General features: G+C 36.3%; 1 pseudogene; it reads left to right on the top strand.

The window, feature by feature from the left end:
• Window positions 1–656: 656 nt before the first annotated feature.
• LOC100686008 lies at window positions 657–6,856 on the top strand (annotated as a pseudogene).
• Window positions 6,857–17,106: the final 10,250 nt, after the last annotated feature.

The raw sequence follows: 17,106 nt of genomic DNA, 5'->3' as shown, positions 1-17,106 counted from the left end.
TTTATCCTCTTAATTTGCTTTATTTTCCTCTATACCACTTATCACTGCTTGATATTACAGTATGTCTATTAGTCTATTTTCTTATTTGTTATTTTCCCCACTTGAAAATCAGCTTTATGAAGACAGATATTGTGTAGTTCACTCCTATGGTATTGTCAGAGCCTAGAACAACATAGCAGGTACTCAAGAAATACCCTTGAACAAATGAATTTGACAACATATAAGCATTTCATTGTTAATTGTCTTTTTGTGAATGTTCCTGATGATTCAACAATATAGTATGCTCTTTGGGGTAGGGCCTACTTCTTTGTATTTTACTTTATAGCACCCAAACCAATAGCACAGATTTGTTGATACACTATTGCTCTATTGACAGAGTCTGAAATGATATTGATAATAGACTTAAGTTTTATTCTTTAAGTAATAATGTAGAAGAAAGAATAATGCTCACCCCTCAAAAATGTCCATGTTCTAATCCACAGAACCTGTTAATACAGTACTTTGCATGACGAAGGGACTTTACAGATATGTTTAGGGTTAAGGGCCTTGAGATGGGGAGATTATTCTGGATTATCAGGGAATGTCCAATCTAATCTCATGAGATTTTAAAGGTGGAGAGTCATTCCCAGCTGCAGAGAATTTAGAGACATAGTACCATGAGAACTACTAAACCTGCTGTTGCTGGCTTAGAAGGTGGAGGAGGAGGAAGGCCATGAGAAAAAGAATGTGGATAGCTCCAAGAGGCTAGAAAAGGCAAAGAAATGGATTCTCCACCAGAGTCTTCAGAAAGAAATGCAGTTCTGTGGATGCCTTGATTTTAGCCCAGATGGTCCATGTTGGTCCATCTACAGAGATTATTTTAAGCCACTAAATTTGTTATAATTTGTGTGGCAGTGATAGAAAATGAATATAAACAATTTTAATAAAAATATGCATTTTAACTTCTCCATATGAGAAATGAAGCAGATTTTCTGCAGGGCTGGAGAAGTTTCCATATATACTCAATTATAAGATAATTTTGAATATAAATACTTTTTTCTGTTTCCTTGAGGAGAAAAAATTTAAAGAGAGTGTGTGGCTAACGTGAAAAAAGAAAATTATATAAATAGAAGTTAAATAAGCAAGAATCTTCTTATAATATTGACTTTGAAAATAATAAATTAGTTACACATGTATACTTAAAACCACACATTTAGCATGCTATATTCTCTCTCTCATGTTTCATGAAACAATTTTATTCACACTCTATTTGGAAATTTAACATCAGTTGTGATCATCACTGAAGTTTCTTCCTGAGTGATCTAACCCAGTTTTCCAGAGCACAACATATTTATTTTCGTCTAAGACATTTTAGAGAAAACACGTTTTATTTTTTATTTTATTTTTAATTTCATTTATTTATTCATGAGAGACACAGAGAGAGAGAGAGAGAGGCAGAGACACAGCCAGAGGGAGAAGCAGGCTCCATGCAGGGTGCCTGAAGTGGGACTCAATCCCGGGTCTCCAGGACCACAACCTGGGCCAAAGGCAGAGCTAAACTGCTGAGCCACCCAGGCTGCCCGAGAAAACACTTTGTAAATCTACATGTAATGCTGTCATGAGAAATGTATTTTAAATCATAAGTATGTATCTATTTTCATCATTTTTATGATGTAACTATTTATATATTTGCTTTTAAAGTAGTCTTTAAAACGTTTGTTCATACAACAAAAAAAAGAAAAAAGAAAAAGATTTGTTCTTTTTTTTCTTTAAAAGATTTCTTCTTAATGGTATCTAAAATCTGCAATTGTGACATCATCTCCCCTCTCCATAGACAATCATTTTAAATTTAGTATTAATATTTCATCATCATCTTTTTTCTTACCAATGGTGACTGGTAATTTCTATTAGCATCCCAAAGTAACATTAATAGGGCTTAGTTTAGATCAATGTATCTTCCTCAAGTAGTTGTTTAAAATAAAGCAATCATGAGAGGTCTTGTAATATGAGATAAGAATTATAAAGATCTCTTCTTTGCGATAAAATTTTGGAGCTAAAAATTCACCTTTTATTCAGGAAGATAAAGAATTCATTTACTTAGTTTTCTTCCCTTTTTATGGCTTCTTTAATACAGATATTTTAATAATATCCTATTTAGTATCCTCTTCAATTGCTATGTGCTATTTTCCCTAGTCCTCTATTAATAAACCTTTAATTGGGGATCCCTGGGTGGCTCAGTGGTTTGGCGCCTGCCTTTGGCCCAGGGCGCGATCCTGGAGTCCCGCCCACTTCGGGCTCCAGGCTTGGAGCCTGCTTCTCCCTCTGCCTGTGTCTCTGCCTCTCTCTCTGTGTGTGTCTATCATAAATAAATCTTTAAAAAAATAAACCTTTAATTCCAAATTCTAACAATGAAAAATGATGATGCAATAAACATTACCTTGCATATATTGTTACATACTTGTGTATTTCTACAGGATAAATTCCTAGAGATAGAATTGCTATGTGAAAGGGAACAAGCAGAATACATTTGAAAACTATTGCCAAACTGACCTACAGATATATAAATAAATTTATGTTGCCATGCATAATGGCATGAAAAGGTCCTTCTCATCTCTCTGATGATAGGTAGTATAATTGACCTGCAGCCCAGCTGCAGCACTTTGAAATCAATCATTGTATTTGCTCTGTTCAGAGGCCATTCTTCTCATCAGTTGCTCCCAGTCAGTAAATAATTGGGCATAGCAAGTATAAGACAGGTCTACTTCTGAGACACTCAGGACTGTTCTGATGGGAGACTTTGGCTCAGGGATGCCCCAATGATCTTGCAGAAGTTTCTCAGGACTGCAGTGCAGGCTAGAATGCTTTTAGCCACTCTTTATTTCTCTCCTCTTTACCTTTCTCTTTCATCTAGAAGGCCACATGTATAGGACTGTGAACAGGTCTAGGGCTATCCACAAGCTCAGAAAACATCTGAGAAGGCCCTAATCTCTCACCTCTCACTATCTTAAGTCTTTAAACAAGCAGGAAGTGAAAGCTAAGATGGAGTTGTAAACTTCCTGGCCAAGTGTTTAAGATATATCCAGGCATTTGCATATATCCCCACAGATAGCCCTGCTACAAAAGCTGGGAGATTCATTGGTTTCAGGTATCTAAGGAAATCTTCATATAATCACTAGCTGCCCAGTAAGCAGCCTGAGCAGAGATGTCAGAGGTTACACATCACAAAGAATACAGACTTTACTGCATTATTTTATTTTATTTTTTTTTTTTTTTTTTTTTTTTTTTTAATTTTATTTATTTATGATAGTCACATAGAGAGAGAGAGAGAGAGGCAGAGACACAGGCAGAGGGAGAAGCAGGCTCCATGCACCGGGAGCCCGATGTGGGATTCGATCCCGGGTCTCCAGGATCGCGCCCTGGGCCAAAGGCAGGCGCCAAACCGCTGCGCCACCCAGGGATCCCTTACTGCATTATTTTAGAAACTCCACTAAAAAAAAAAAAAAAAAAGAGAGAGAGAGAGAGAGAGAGAGAGATAGCACTACACATTTATTAGAATGGCCAAAATCCAGAACATTGGCAATACTAAATATTGGCAAGGATATGCAAAAGAATCTGATTTGAAGGTTTCCTGCATAATAATATCTAAAATGTGCAGGTTTCAATAAAAATTTGGGCAGCCCCAGTGGCTCAGCAGTTTAGCACCGCCTTCAGCCTAGGGTGTGATCCTGGAGACCCCTGATGGAGTCCCACGTCAGGCTCCCTGCATGGAGTCTGCTTCTCCCTCTGGCTGTGTCTCTGCCTCTCTCTCTCTGTGTCTGTCATGAACAAATGAAATCTTAAAAAAAATTGCAACATATGCGAAGGAATAAGAAAGTATGGCTGATACATAGGAAAAGCAGTCAGTATGACATGTCCCTGAGGAAGCTCCAACATTGGACTTACTAATTAAATGTTGAAATTGCTAATTTAATATGTTCAAAGAACTAAAAAAAAATAATAATCACACCTAAATAACTAAAGAAAATATGAGAACGAGGTCACCAAATAGAGAATATAAAGAAAGGAGTATAATGTATTTCTTAAAAAGGACCAAATAGCAATTCTGAAGTTGATTAAATAACTGGAATGAAAAATTCACTAGAGTGGTTCAGCAGCAGATTTGAAGAAACAGAAGAAAGAATCAGCAAAACTGAGGCTAGTTCAATTGAGATTATCCAATCTGAGGAAAAGAGTCATGTAATTCAAGAAAGAAACAAAGGATCACTGCTATTTTTGAAGGTACAAAGGAGGATGAGCCAAAAAAGAGTGCAGGTAGTTTCCAGAAGCTGAAAAGGCAAGGGAACAGGTTCTCTTTTAAAGCCTGCATAAAGGAATACAACTACTTAAACATCTTGACATTAGCCCAGTGAGACCCACTTAGACTTCTGAGGTATTGAAATGTAATTTTTAAAATTGGTTATTTTAAACTCATAAGTTAGTGATAATTTGTTACAGCACAACAGAAAATTAATACAAATTTGGGAACACAATCTCCAGAACTGAGTACAGTTAATCCTTGAACAATGCAGTAGTTATACATGCCAATCCCTGACAAAATTGAAAATCCACATATAACTTTTGACTACCCAAAAAGTTAGCTACTAATAGCCTACTGTTTAGTGGAGCCTTATAGACAATATAAACGGTTTATTAACACGTATTTTATAAGTCATATGTATGTATGTATGTACTGTATTCTTACCATAAAGAAAGCTAGGGAAAATAAAACGTTATTAAGGAAATCCTAAGGAAGAGAAATTGTTTTTAAAGTACTGTGCTAAAAATAAATAAATAAATAAATAAAGTACTGTGCTATAAAAAAAATCCACATATACGTGAATTTCCACAGTTCAAACTTATGTTGTTCAAAGGTCAACTATATATGTTAGGCCACAAAATAAGTCACAATAAATATAAAAGGAAATCATATCAAGTATGTTTTCTGACCACAATAGAATAAAATTTGAAATCAATAACAAAAAAAACCCTGAAAAATCCTGCAATCTATGAAATTAAATAACATTTACTAAATAACCAATGAGTCAATAAAGAAATCACAAGACAAATTAGAAAATACTTTGAGCCAGATTCAGTTGTGGCCTTTACATCAGATGGTGAGTGACTTGTTGGCATGCCAGCCAAGAGACAGGTTGTCACCAACCCAAACAATACATTCTATGCCACCAAGCATCTCATTGGCCGGTGATATGATGACCCTGAAGTACAAAAAGATATTAAAAATGTGCCCTTTAAAATTGTCCGTGCCTCCAATGGAGATGCTTGGATTGAAGCTCATGGAAAACTCTATTCTCAAAGTCAGATTGGAGCATTTGTGTTGATGAAGATGAAAGAGACTGCAGAAAATTACCTTGGGCATACAGCAAAAAATGCCGTGATCACTGTTCCAGCTTATTTCAATGACTCAGAGATAGGCCACTAAGGATGCTGGCCAGATATCTGGACTAAATGTGCTTTGAGTAATTAATGAACCCACAGCTGCTGCGCTGGCCTATGGTCTAGATAAATCAGAAGACAAGATCATTGCTGTATATGATTTAGGTGGTAGGACTTTTGATATTTCTATCCTGGAAATTCAGAAAGGAGTGTTTGAGGTGAAGTCCACCAATGGAGATACTTTCTTAGGTGGCGAGGACTTTGAACAGGCCTTGCTATGACACATTGTGAAGGAGTTCAAAAGAGAGACAGGAGTTGATTTAACCAAAGACAACATGGCACTTCAGAGGGTTCGGGAAGCTGCTGAGAAGGCTAAGTGTGAACTCTCCTCATCTGTGCAGACCGACATTAATTTGCCATATCTTGCTATGGATGCTTCTGGACCCAAGCATTTGAATATGAAGCTGACATGGGCTCAGTTTGAAGACATTGTCACTGATCTAATCAGGAGAACCATCGCTCCATGCTAAAAGCCATGCAAGATGCAGAAGTCAGCAAGAGTGACATTGGAGAAGTGATTCTTGTTGGTGGCATGACTAGGATACCCAAGGTTCAGCAGACTGTACAGGATCTCTTTGGCTGAGCCCCATGCAAAGCTGTCAATCCTGATGAAGCTGTGGCCATCGGAGCTGCCATTCAGGGAGGTGTGTTAGCTGGTTATGTCACAGATGTGCTGCTCCTGGATGTCACTCCTCTGTCTCTGGGTATTGAGACTGTGGGAGGTGTTTTTACCAAACTTATCAACAGAAACACCACTATTCCAACCAAGAAAATCCAGGTGTTTTCTACAGCTGCTGATGGTCAGACTCAAGTGGAGATTAAAGTGTGTCAGGGTGAGAGAGAGATGGTTTGGAATTCCAATCAAAGGTAAGCAGCCCCTCGTGGAGTCCCTCAGATTGAAGTTACATTTGACATTGATGCCAATGGGATTGTACATGTTTCAGCCAAAGATAAGGGTACAGGACACGAGCAGCAGATTGTGATTCATTCTTCTGGTCAGTTAAGTGAAGATGATATTGAAAATATGGTTAAAAATGCAGAAAAGTATGCTGAGGAAGACAGGTGAAAGAAGGAACGAGTTGAAGCAGTTAATATGGCTAAAAGAATCATTCATGACACAGAAACAAAAATGGAAGAATTCAAGGACCAATTGCCTGCTGATGAATGCAACAAGCTAAAAGAAGAGATTTCCAAAATGAGGGAACTTCTGGCTCGAAAAGACAGTGAAATGGGAGAAAACATAAGGCAGGCAACATCTTCCCTTCAGCAAGCATCACTGAGGCTCTTCAAAATGGCATACAAAAAGATGGCATCTGAGTGAGAAGGCTCTGGAAGTTCTGGCACTGGGGAACAAAAGGAAGATCAAAAGGAGGAAAAACAGTAATAACAAACTTCAGAGTCAAAATATGATGCTTGGGAGTGAAGGGACTTTTGAGCAGAAATGGGGAAACTTCAATCTTTTACTGTGTTTTTGCAGTATTCTATATATAATTTCCTTAATATGTAAATTTAGTGACCATAAGCTAATGATCATTTAATGAGAATTTCAACCGTACAAAATTCACAGTACTCTGTACTTAGTCATTTATCACCTGCATGTAAAGGGAGGGGAAGATTTGTTGATCATTATATAAACAATGTTTTGTGCTTTAGTAGCTGTATTTTCAAGAGATGAAACCATCTCCAAGCAGAATGATGAAGGTAGTCAGCCACACACCTGGAATGAGACCATGTGGGGATGAGATCTTCTAGTGAATTAAGAACTACTACACCAGCCTTTGTGTACATGGGATTCTTCATGAAACTGAGGCCTTACAAGGCAAGCCAGCTATGCCATGTTGGAGGGTAGGGCAGGAGTAGCTAGATAACAGAAAAATAGCTGTTAGTTACAGCTTTATATTTTTATTTTTATTTTATTATTTTTTTCAGCTTTATATTTTTAAAGGTAATAGGACTCCCTAACTTTCCTAAGGCATATTTTTCCAGCTACCTTCTGGCCTGTGTCTGGCACTTCTGTCCTTGTTGATGGCTCTTTTTTTTTTTAATCCATTCTGGGTTTTTTTTTAAATAAATATGAAAAAGTAAAAAAAATACTTTGAAATAAATGAAAACAAAAACAAAACATATCAAAACTTGGGATGCAGAGTAAGCAGTGCTTAGAGCTAAAATTATTGCTCCATGTGACTATATTAAAAAAATATAGATCTCAAAATTAGTATCCTAATCTCTTACTTTGGAGTTTGGAGCAAACTTCAGCAAGCTGAAGAAATAAATAACAACTAGAGTGGAAATAGATAAATCAGTAAACAAAATATAGTAAAATAATAAGGACACTCAAAGTCAATTTTTTTCTTTTGAAAAAATCAACAAAACTCACAAATATTCAAGTAGACAGATCGAGAGGAAAAAGAAAACTCAGATGATTAAAATTAAGAATGAAAGAGGAAATACTGATTTAAAAAAATAAAAATAAATTATAAGGGAATATTAAAAAATGGTTGTATGCAAACAAAATAGATAACATAGAAAAGACAAACTCTTCTGGGGACACAGTCTATCAGAACTGACTAAAGAGGAAATAGAAATCTGAATGTACCTTTAAGAAATAGATTGAATAAATAGTAAAAAAAAATTCAACAAGGAAAAGCCTAGCACCAGAGGGCTTTCTTGATGAATTATACAATCACTTAAAAAAGATTTAACACAAATCTTTCCCTAACCCTTACATATAATAAAAGAGGAAGGAACAATTTCAATTCATTTTAGGAAGTCAGTGTTATCCTGACTCAAAAATAAAGCAAAGATATAACAATAAAACTAAAAGCTAGTATCTCTTTTGAACATAGAACCAAAATCCTCAAAAAGTAGCAAATCACATTCAGCAACATATGAAAAGGTTCATATGGGAGTGAGTCCAGCAAAACTGGAGGAGCAATTCCAAACATCCATTACTCCACAAAAGCATTGAAAAACAAGCAAGAACTGTCAGAACCAGCTTTGTTAGACATCTGGAAAACAGTTAAAGGTTTACAGCAAACAAGTGAATGCTAAATAAAGAGAAAAAACAACTTAAAAATGGTAGGAAAGCTTTGTGGCATTTTTACTTGCCCTTACCTCACCCTCTCCTTGGCTCAGCAGTGTCAGGCCTTTGTACCTGGTTCTGGAGACAGCCTAGTGGATGTTATTTGCAAATTACAGTGTTTATCTGTTCTAACCTGCCTGGGGCTACCTGAAAGACTGACAAAAGGTCCCAATCTTTGCCTAACTAAAAACTCACTTAGAGTAGAAAAAAAAATGGCAGGCATTGCCCAAAAATATTGTAAGCCTAAAGAAAAATCCACAGCCAACTGGGACCATAGATTATGTTTGAGCACACAATTGACCACCTACAGCCTGGCAGAAAAATCTGGGGAGACAATTGCTTTGGGAAATAAAGACATTTAGAAACACCTGTGTACACTGAGGGATTTAGAAAGCCACATGCATATCACTAGACAAAATGCATGCTCAGAAAACAGAATGAAAAACAATTCAGCTAAGTTTTCTGGTGTATATAATAAAAAATAATCTTTCTTCTGATTGCCAATGATAAACTCCCCATTTCTTTCTGCGCCTTCTCCAGAAATGCCTCTAATGCACATGTTTCTACCACCATTCTGTTCATCATGACAGGCAATATATGTATTCCATTAGATGATACAGGCTTTCTCTACCATGTTTCTCATTTCCTCCTGAGCCCTCACTGGAAGAGCCTTTAACATCCTTATTTCTATCAAAAGTCTATTCAAGGAAATCTAAGCTTTTTCCACCATGCTTCTCAAATTTCTTCCAGCTTCTATCCATAACTCAAGCCAAAAATCACTTTCGGATTTTTGTGTTTGTTACAGCAGCATCCCATTTCCAGGCACAAAAATATCTGTATTATTTTCTTATGGCTTCTATAGCAAATTACTAAAAAGAGTGCATTATTTAAAAATAAACACACATTTATCCTCTACAGTACTGGGGACCATAAGTCCAAAATCAAGGTATAAGCAGAGCCATGCTCTCTCTGAGGATCTAGGGTAGAATATGTTCTTGCCTCTTCCAGCTTCTGGTGGCTGACAACATTCCTTTGCTTATGTCCGTATCACTCCAATGGAATGTCATTCTACTTTTTTCTTATACGGACACTGATGATGGCATTCAGGGCCCACCTGAATAATCTCATCTCAAAATTCTTTTTTTTAAAGATTTTATTTATTTATTCATGAGAGACACAGAGTGAGAGAGAGAGAGAGAGAGAGAGAGATAGGCAGAGGAAGAAGCAGGCTCCCTGCAGTGAGCCTGATGTGGGACTTGATCCCAGGAACCCAGGATCATGACCTGAGCCAAAGGCAGATGCTAAACCACTGAGTCACCCAGGCATCCCTCAAAATTCTTAACTTAATCACATCTGCAAAGACACTTTTTCTAAATTAGATGGTATTTACATTTTTCAGGAATTAAAACTTAATACTTTTTGGGCCACCATTCAACCTACTACATCCTTGAAAAGAGGAACCAGCTTTAATTAAAGAAAAATTATAAACAAACTTCTTGGCCCTACAATCACTTGACTTATTCAGCTTATTCAGCTTCTCTGTTGTAAATAGCTGTTTCTGAGTGGATAAACCAAAAGGTAGAAATGATTCATAATGCATTTACTGACTATTGAAATTGACAAAAAAAATAAAATGAGAGTAATCTGGTCTATTTTGTGTTCTTGATTTTATGTAACAAATTTCTCTTTACTGAATTGAATGTTTTCTAATTGAATGTTTTTGGCCTTCAATAAAGATCTGTTATTGCCAAATTGTTTTACTACAGTTCCTCTTTTTATCCATGTGAAATGTAATATCTAAGTTTTATTGAAGGCTAGTGAAAGATGTTACAGATAATTTTGAAAAGCCATAAAGTATGAAAGTCAGTCTTTTTTTTTTAAGTCAGTCTGGTTTTTCTTCCTTTCTTCTCTTCTAACTTAAAGTGATTTTGTCACTTCATATACTCTAAAAGTTCAAAGCAACTTCTGATTGTTGAAATAGTTGTTTAAATTGCTATCTCTCTGTTATTTATAGCTATTGATATGAAGCTTTAATTACAAAAAATAGCTTATGGCAGTTTCTAAATTTAAAATAAAACAAAGAGCTTTGTTAAATTTTGAAAAAGCAACCCCAAATTCAGAGATTTTCTGCTAGTGCCAGGACACTGGCAGTGTGTCAGGTCACTGCCATCATCTTTCTATGGAATAACAGGCATCAGAGCTTTACTCAAGGCCTATTTGATAGACAGGAACTAGAAGAAACAGAAAAAATGATGAGAAGAAAGTATTGTTCAGGACAGGAAAAGACTGTACATGGCAGGTTAGTGCATACTGGAAAATGTAGTGTGGGTTCAAGCCTGAGTAAGGAAGGTATGGGAAAGGCCAAGAGGGAAGGTACCTGAGTGGCTAAGTGATTGAGTGTCTGCCTTTGGCTCAGGTGGTGATTTCAGGGTCCTGGGATCGAGTCTCGCATCGGGCTCCCCGCAGGGAGCCTGCTTCACCCTTTGCTTCTGTCTCTGCCTCTCTCTCTGTGTGTCTCATGAATAAATAAATAAAATCTTTAAAAAAACAAAAGAAAGAAAGGCTAAGAGGAATTGACAGGACCTTTACTCTTTTTCTCTTTAGAAAGAGACAGAAAGGTAGGATAGGACAGAAATGTCTAGAGCAAGGAAGGGTTGAGCAAGTTGGAACAATGAAGGGAAAAATACGGCATGATAGACTATGTCAGGGTGAACTAGCATAAGGCAGGTGGGGCACCGCTGACAATTGGTCAGGATAAGGTTGAAAAACTAAAATCTATATAGTGCTAAGAGGGAGGAGAAGAAGGCCATTATAAAACTAAGTGTAAAGTGGGTTATGGTAGGGCATAACTATACCTAACAGAGAATGGAAAGGCTAAATAGGATAGAGTAGTAGAGGGCACAGAAGACATGGATAAGGTAACACAGGGAAGGGAAGGGCAAGGAATAAGCTGTTTGTATAGACATCTTGAGTCCCTGATGAAACTGAGAAGAGTCCCACTAATTAATAGAAATTATGTGGAATATAGTTATGATTCACATGAGTTTTCAATACTGGTAGTATATACTAAACAAGTCTAAATATTGATTATCCCAAACTCTAAGGGTCCTACATCAAGGTGCCCATCAACACTCATGTTACTCATCACAGAATTTTGTTTTACTCTTGGTCCTTAAACCTTAAATTTGATTTTAAACATATAAATAAAGTAATGCCTACTGTCATAGCTAATCTCCACATATTCATAATATAATAGTATTTCTCAATTTGAGTGTTAGGAATCACATGTGGAATTTGTGGAAATTTATATTTTAAGGTTCCTCCTATAATGGCAGATGAAATGAAGTTGGTGCTATATTATTCTCACCAGATTTTTTCATCAGAAAAAAATGAAAACTTAACATTCTAGTGCAAAGATCTAAGAGGAGCCAATAATACCACATCTGTCATTAGCAACATCTATTCCAAAGGGAAGAATGTTCACAGTCTTCTTCCCTGAGACAGAGGGTGGGACAATGGAAGTATATTTAGTGAACACTACTCCCTCTTTCCAGTTAGTGGATATATTTCCATCTGTTTTAATGTGCCTAGCATTTGAGTATACAACTTACATAAGTCATAATGGAGGTTACTGCCTTGGTTAAGGACTAGATTCATCTCATCTTTGAACTACTGCAAAAGTATTCTAAGTGGAGTCTCCTAGAGTACTATCCCTCTTCATTTCTTTCTCATAGCACTACTTGGTGTAAAATTTTTCAGGAGCTCCCACTACCAATAGGATAATCAAAACAGCCTTGAATGAAATGGAAAAGCACTTCATTCTAGACTATTATTTAGGCTAAAAAAATCTATTCTTTCCCTTTTTTTGCCAAATGGTCACACACTCAGCTACAATCTACATTGCCCACCCTCCTTTGCAGGTAAGTATAACCATATAACTAAATTCAGGCCCATGGAATATGAATGTAAGTACTGTATACAAGATCTGAGTCATTTCCACTCAAAAGACAAGTTAATTTCTATGGACTTTGATTTTTTTTTATCCTTCTCAAAGGCTAGTTTGATCTTGTGGATAAGGTCAAGATCCTAGGAGAAGGTGGAGTGAAAAGATGGAAAGAAAATTTTCTTCTTCTATCTGTCCCACCTAGTCTGGAATTGAGAGAGAAATAAACACATGTATTGTAGAATCCACTATAATTTTGGATGTCTTTTTAGAATAGTATAACCTTTAAATTAATAAATTAAATATATTTTATGGTCTTCCTTATTTATCTGTGTCTCACTCATGAAGTGTTTCTTGAATGAATGAATAGTGATACACTAATACTGACCCATCTTGTGGTGGCAGGCATATGCTACTGAATATATTAAAACACATATTATCATCTGTGATATCTTGTTACATTTAATTCTCATTTCTAGTTTATACTTCAAATAATGTAGATGTTTTTGTATGTCTGCCATTTTTACAAAAGATTTTTGTTGAGTGTGCAATCTTTATAAAAATACCCTTTGCAGTAAGACCAGGAGTATCCATCTATTTCCCATTCTCTCACCACAATATGTCAAATGCCTCATGGGAATTATATCTTCTGTATCAATTTATAGGGTCTCTAGGAAGCCCTAGTTAAGATGAAAGTTAACACATCAAGCTACTCTCACTCATTTACCACCTGAAATAATTTAGTCTTGGTTCTACTTTCACATATGACAGTTGGGGTTCACAGGCCCTAAATAATAAGAAATTGAAAGGAAGATTTGATGAGATGGAAAGTCAGAAAAAGCAGTCCAGGCCATGGAGTGCTGCTAGGACAGCACACATCTAGCCAGATCCCAACTCTGTCTCTGTAATCAACTGCTGAATGTCCAAAATTTACACATAAGTATTCATTAATTCTTATCACTCATAAATGCTCAGATTGAAAGTTATTAGTCATTGGTTGGTTGAAATTGTTTTTAAAAAGTAAAAATATAGGGGTGCCCATGTGGCTCAGTTGGTTGAGCATCTGACTCTTGATTTTGGCTCAGATTGTGATCTCAGGGACATGTGATTGAGCCTCATGTCAGGCTCTATGCTCAGTGGGAAATCTGCTTGGTATTCTAGTCTCTCCCTCTCCTTCTTCTGCCCCACTCCCCACTCACATGCATGTGCATGTGTGTTCTCTCTCTCAAATAAATAAATAAGTCTTTTAAAATATGATGGCAATTAAATATAGAAAAAAAGAAATGTCTGCAAGCACCAATTGATAATATCTTGGGTTTAAAAAAAGATATCTTAGATAAACAAAGTTAAAAAAATAGAGGATGAACTGAAATAATACTGTCAGGAAGATCACAAGGAATTTACAATGTTGACTCAGTATCATACCCAAAACTGAAAAAGATGAATACATTTTAAGAAACAAATATTTTGATTTTCATTCTGAAATTGAGGAGTAAAATGATCATGTTTATGGTTTGAATAAAATTTCTCTGACCTTATTCATGATTTGGTGTATTAGATAGTAAGGGGTTTGATCTCAAATCATTCCCACTCCCCTGGCAAGTTACTAAATGAAAGTAGAATAATTGCCCATAATAAAATTGTCATTTTCTTTAAAGGTTCTTGATCTTTCCATATGGTAGTCCTCCTGGTGAATTTTCAAAATATATTATTGGTCATTGATTTTGTTCATGCAAAGTTAGCATTAAAACCCCATTATGAGATGATAAATGATAAGTTGGCAAGCCCACCAATAGGTAACTTTTACTGTCAACTTTAAGTGAAATAATAAGCCACAAATATCTTTCTAGAGATGTCAGAGCCTACTAGCCATTAACTTAAGTATTCCAATCTAGCCCTCTCCTATGGGGTTTCTCATAGCTGAAATCCCTCTTCTGGTCTCTATTCTGCCACAAAAGACTCTTGAGTATACCAATTTACAGTTGTCTCCTGCCTAGACTTTACCTTTGAGATCTACTGAATAGTAATGCTGAGTTGATAAGTATCACAATATTAGTAGAAGGAGAGAAGAAGGTCCTAGGTCTTCTTCTTTCTTTATAATCCTCAACACTACATAGTCTTTTAATTTAAACATACCCCCATCATGTCAGTAAGAGAAACAAGGAGTGGTTACCATCTTTCTCCACCCCAGTAGCCTGCTGCTCACTAAAAAGAATCCTCAGATTTAATCAGTCCAACTAATCTCCTTTACTACGAATGTACTACCATTATTCCATCTGTGACTTTATTTCTTTTGCCAAAAATGCCATCCCTTCTCTATTCTACTTACACGTCTTGCATCAATTCAGTTCTTACCTCTTCCATTGAAGCCTTCCCTAAAAAATCAATTATAATTAGCTTCCTCCTTTTAAATTCTCTAAAATGTACAGTCTTCACCATGAATGCAGTAGGTTGCATACCTATCTTCTACTGATAACAAACTGTCCTATATTAACTAATTCTGGGTTCCATCTACATTGTGTTTATGTACTTCCAAATCCTTCATAGCATCTTACAATGCTCAGCTAATCGCCACTCTTATTCCAACACAATATATTTCACAGAGCTTCCAGAATAATCTTTTTAAAAACATAAATCAAATTATTCCACTCACCAGATTTCAAATCCTCAATGACTTTCTATCACAAGTAGAATAAAATCAAATCTTTTTACCATGGCCTACACTGCTCTGTGTAATCAAAGTACAAACCATATTAAGGATCAGCTCTAGGGATCCCTGGGTGGCGCAGCGGTTTGGCGCCTGCCTTTGGCTCAGGGCGTGATCCTGGAGACCCAGGATTGAATCCCACGTCGGGCTCCTGGTGCATGGAGCCTGCTTCTCCCTCTGCCTATGTCTCTGCCTCTCTCTCTCTCTGTGTGACTATCATAAATAAATAAAAATTAAAAAAAAAAGATCAGCTCTAACTGGTTTTAATCCCATGACTAAGACTCTTCTACCAACTTTCCTTCTAATCAAGACATAAAAGTATAGTGTTCCACTGAAATGCAGCCCAGCTCAGCTTGTTGCCACATTAGGATGGATATGTTCAGCAAACACTTGTCATGTTATTTTACAAGTTATTTCATTCAAGATATTTATTCAACACCAACAATATGCTGGGTTATGTTCTAGATGTGGCAGTATAGAAAAAACAAGAAAATGTCTCTGAGTTCTTGATTTATTCTAATTAGGGTAACCAACTGTCCTGGTTTAAATCAGGAAAAAGAGGTTTTCTGTGACATGGGGTTTCCAGTGGTAAAACTTAGAAAAATCTCAGAGCTAAAACCTGTGATGAGTTGATCATTGTAATTCTAATGGAGGAAACAGAATAAATATATACATACAGAAAAGACATCTAACATATACCTGTTGAATCAATAAATCAATACAAATTGATTAAGGAGGAAAAAAGTCTTTGCATATGTCTTAAAACATCAGTTAATGAGCTTGAAGCCCACCTTATGATTTTCATATGGAATTTACCATGTGTATTGTTGCATAATAAATTATCCCAATACTCAGTGGGTTAAAAAAAACAAGCATTTACTTTCTTACAGATTCTAAGGTTGAGGATCCATATAGGAGTGGCTTAGCTTCATGGTTCTGGTTCAAGATGTGCCATGAAGTTGCTGTCCAGATGGCACCAAGGGCTGCAGTCATTAGAAATATTGATGGAGGCTATGGGGTTTTCCACTAAGCTCATTTATATGATTATTGGCAGGCCTTAGTTCTTCATAAAATGTTGGCCAGAGGCCTCAGTTACCCATAATGCCAGCCTATCTCTAAGCCACCTCACTGTCCTCAGCTGTCTTATTCCAGAGCAAATGATTATAGAGATCCCCCAAGATGGAAGCCCTCAGTCTTTTTATAACTGAATATAGGAAGCAATATCCCATGTACTATCATTTCTGCCATATCTTATTGGTAATAGAGACCAAAAATGATCAAATGTGGGAAGAGCCTATATAAAGCTGTATATACTGGGAAATGGGGCTTATTAAATGCCAATTTGGAGTCTTGTTAACACACCATGTTTCTATTTCAGATCATCTCTGCTTCTTACCTTAAACCAGTAGTTTTAAAATTTAGTGCTAAAGAATCCCCTTTTAAAAATACAGAATATCAGGGTCCATATCTAAAGATTTTGATTCAGTATGTTAGGGTACAGCATTTTTATGAAGGCTGTGTGAAGATCACACATTAAGAACAGAACTCAAAGCATATTCTCAGGACATTTTCATTTAGTCCTGTTGGTTTAAACTCCCTCTTATATAAAGACTTCCATACATATTTTTTTCTGGTCTAGCTTCAGCATCATTTCACAGAGATGTTTTCCAGGTAGTTCAAACCCATTTTTTTTATCCCAACCCAAACCATTCCATAGCTGCACTTTTCCTCAGTTCCTGAAATTGATGAACAGAAATACCATTTTTTTCAATAGCTCAAGTGAGAACTCCTTTGCTTTGCTAAAACCCCTCATATCAACATATCACAAAGTATATTGATTCTATTTTCTTATTATTTTTAAACTAGTCTTCTCTTTCTTTGCCAATTACTTAGTTCATGCAC

The sequence above is a fragment of the Canis lupus genome, chromosome X (assembly GCF_011100685.1).
Source record: "Canis lupus familiaris isolate Mischka breed German Shepherd chromosome X, alternate assembly UU_Cfam_GSD_1.0, whole genome shotgun sequence".
NCBI classification, from domain to species: domain Eukaryota; kingdom Metazoa; phylum Chordata; class Mammalia; order Carnivora; family Canidae; genus Canis; species Canis lupus.
Note: the sequence above shows the minus strand (reverse complement) of the source record. Positions and strands in the feature narration are given on the sequence as shown.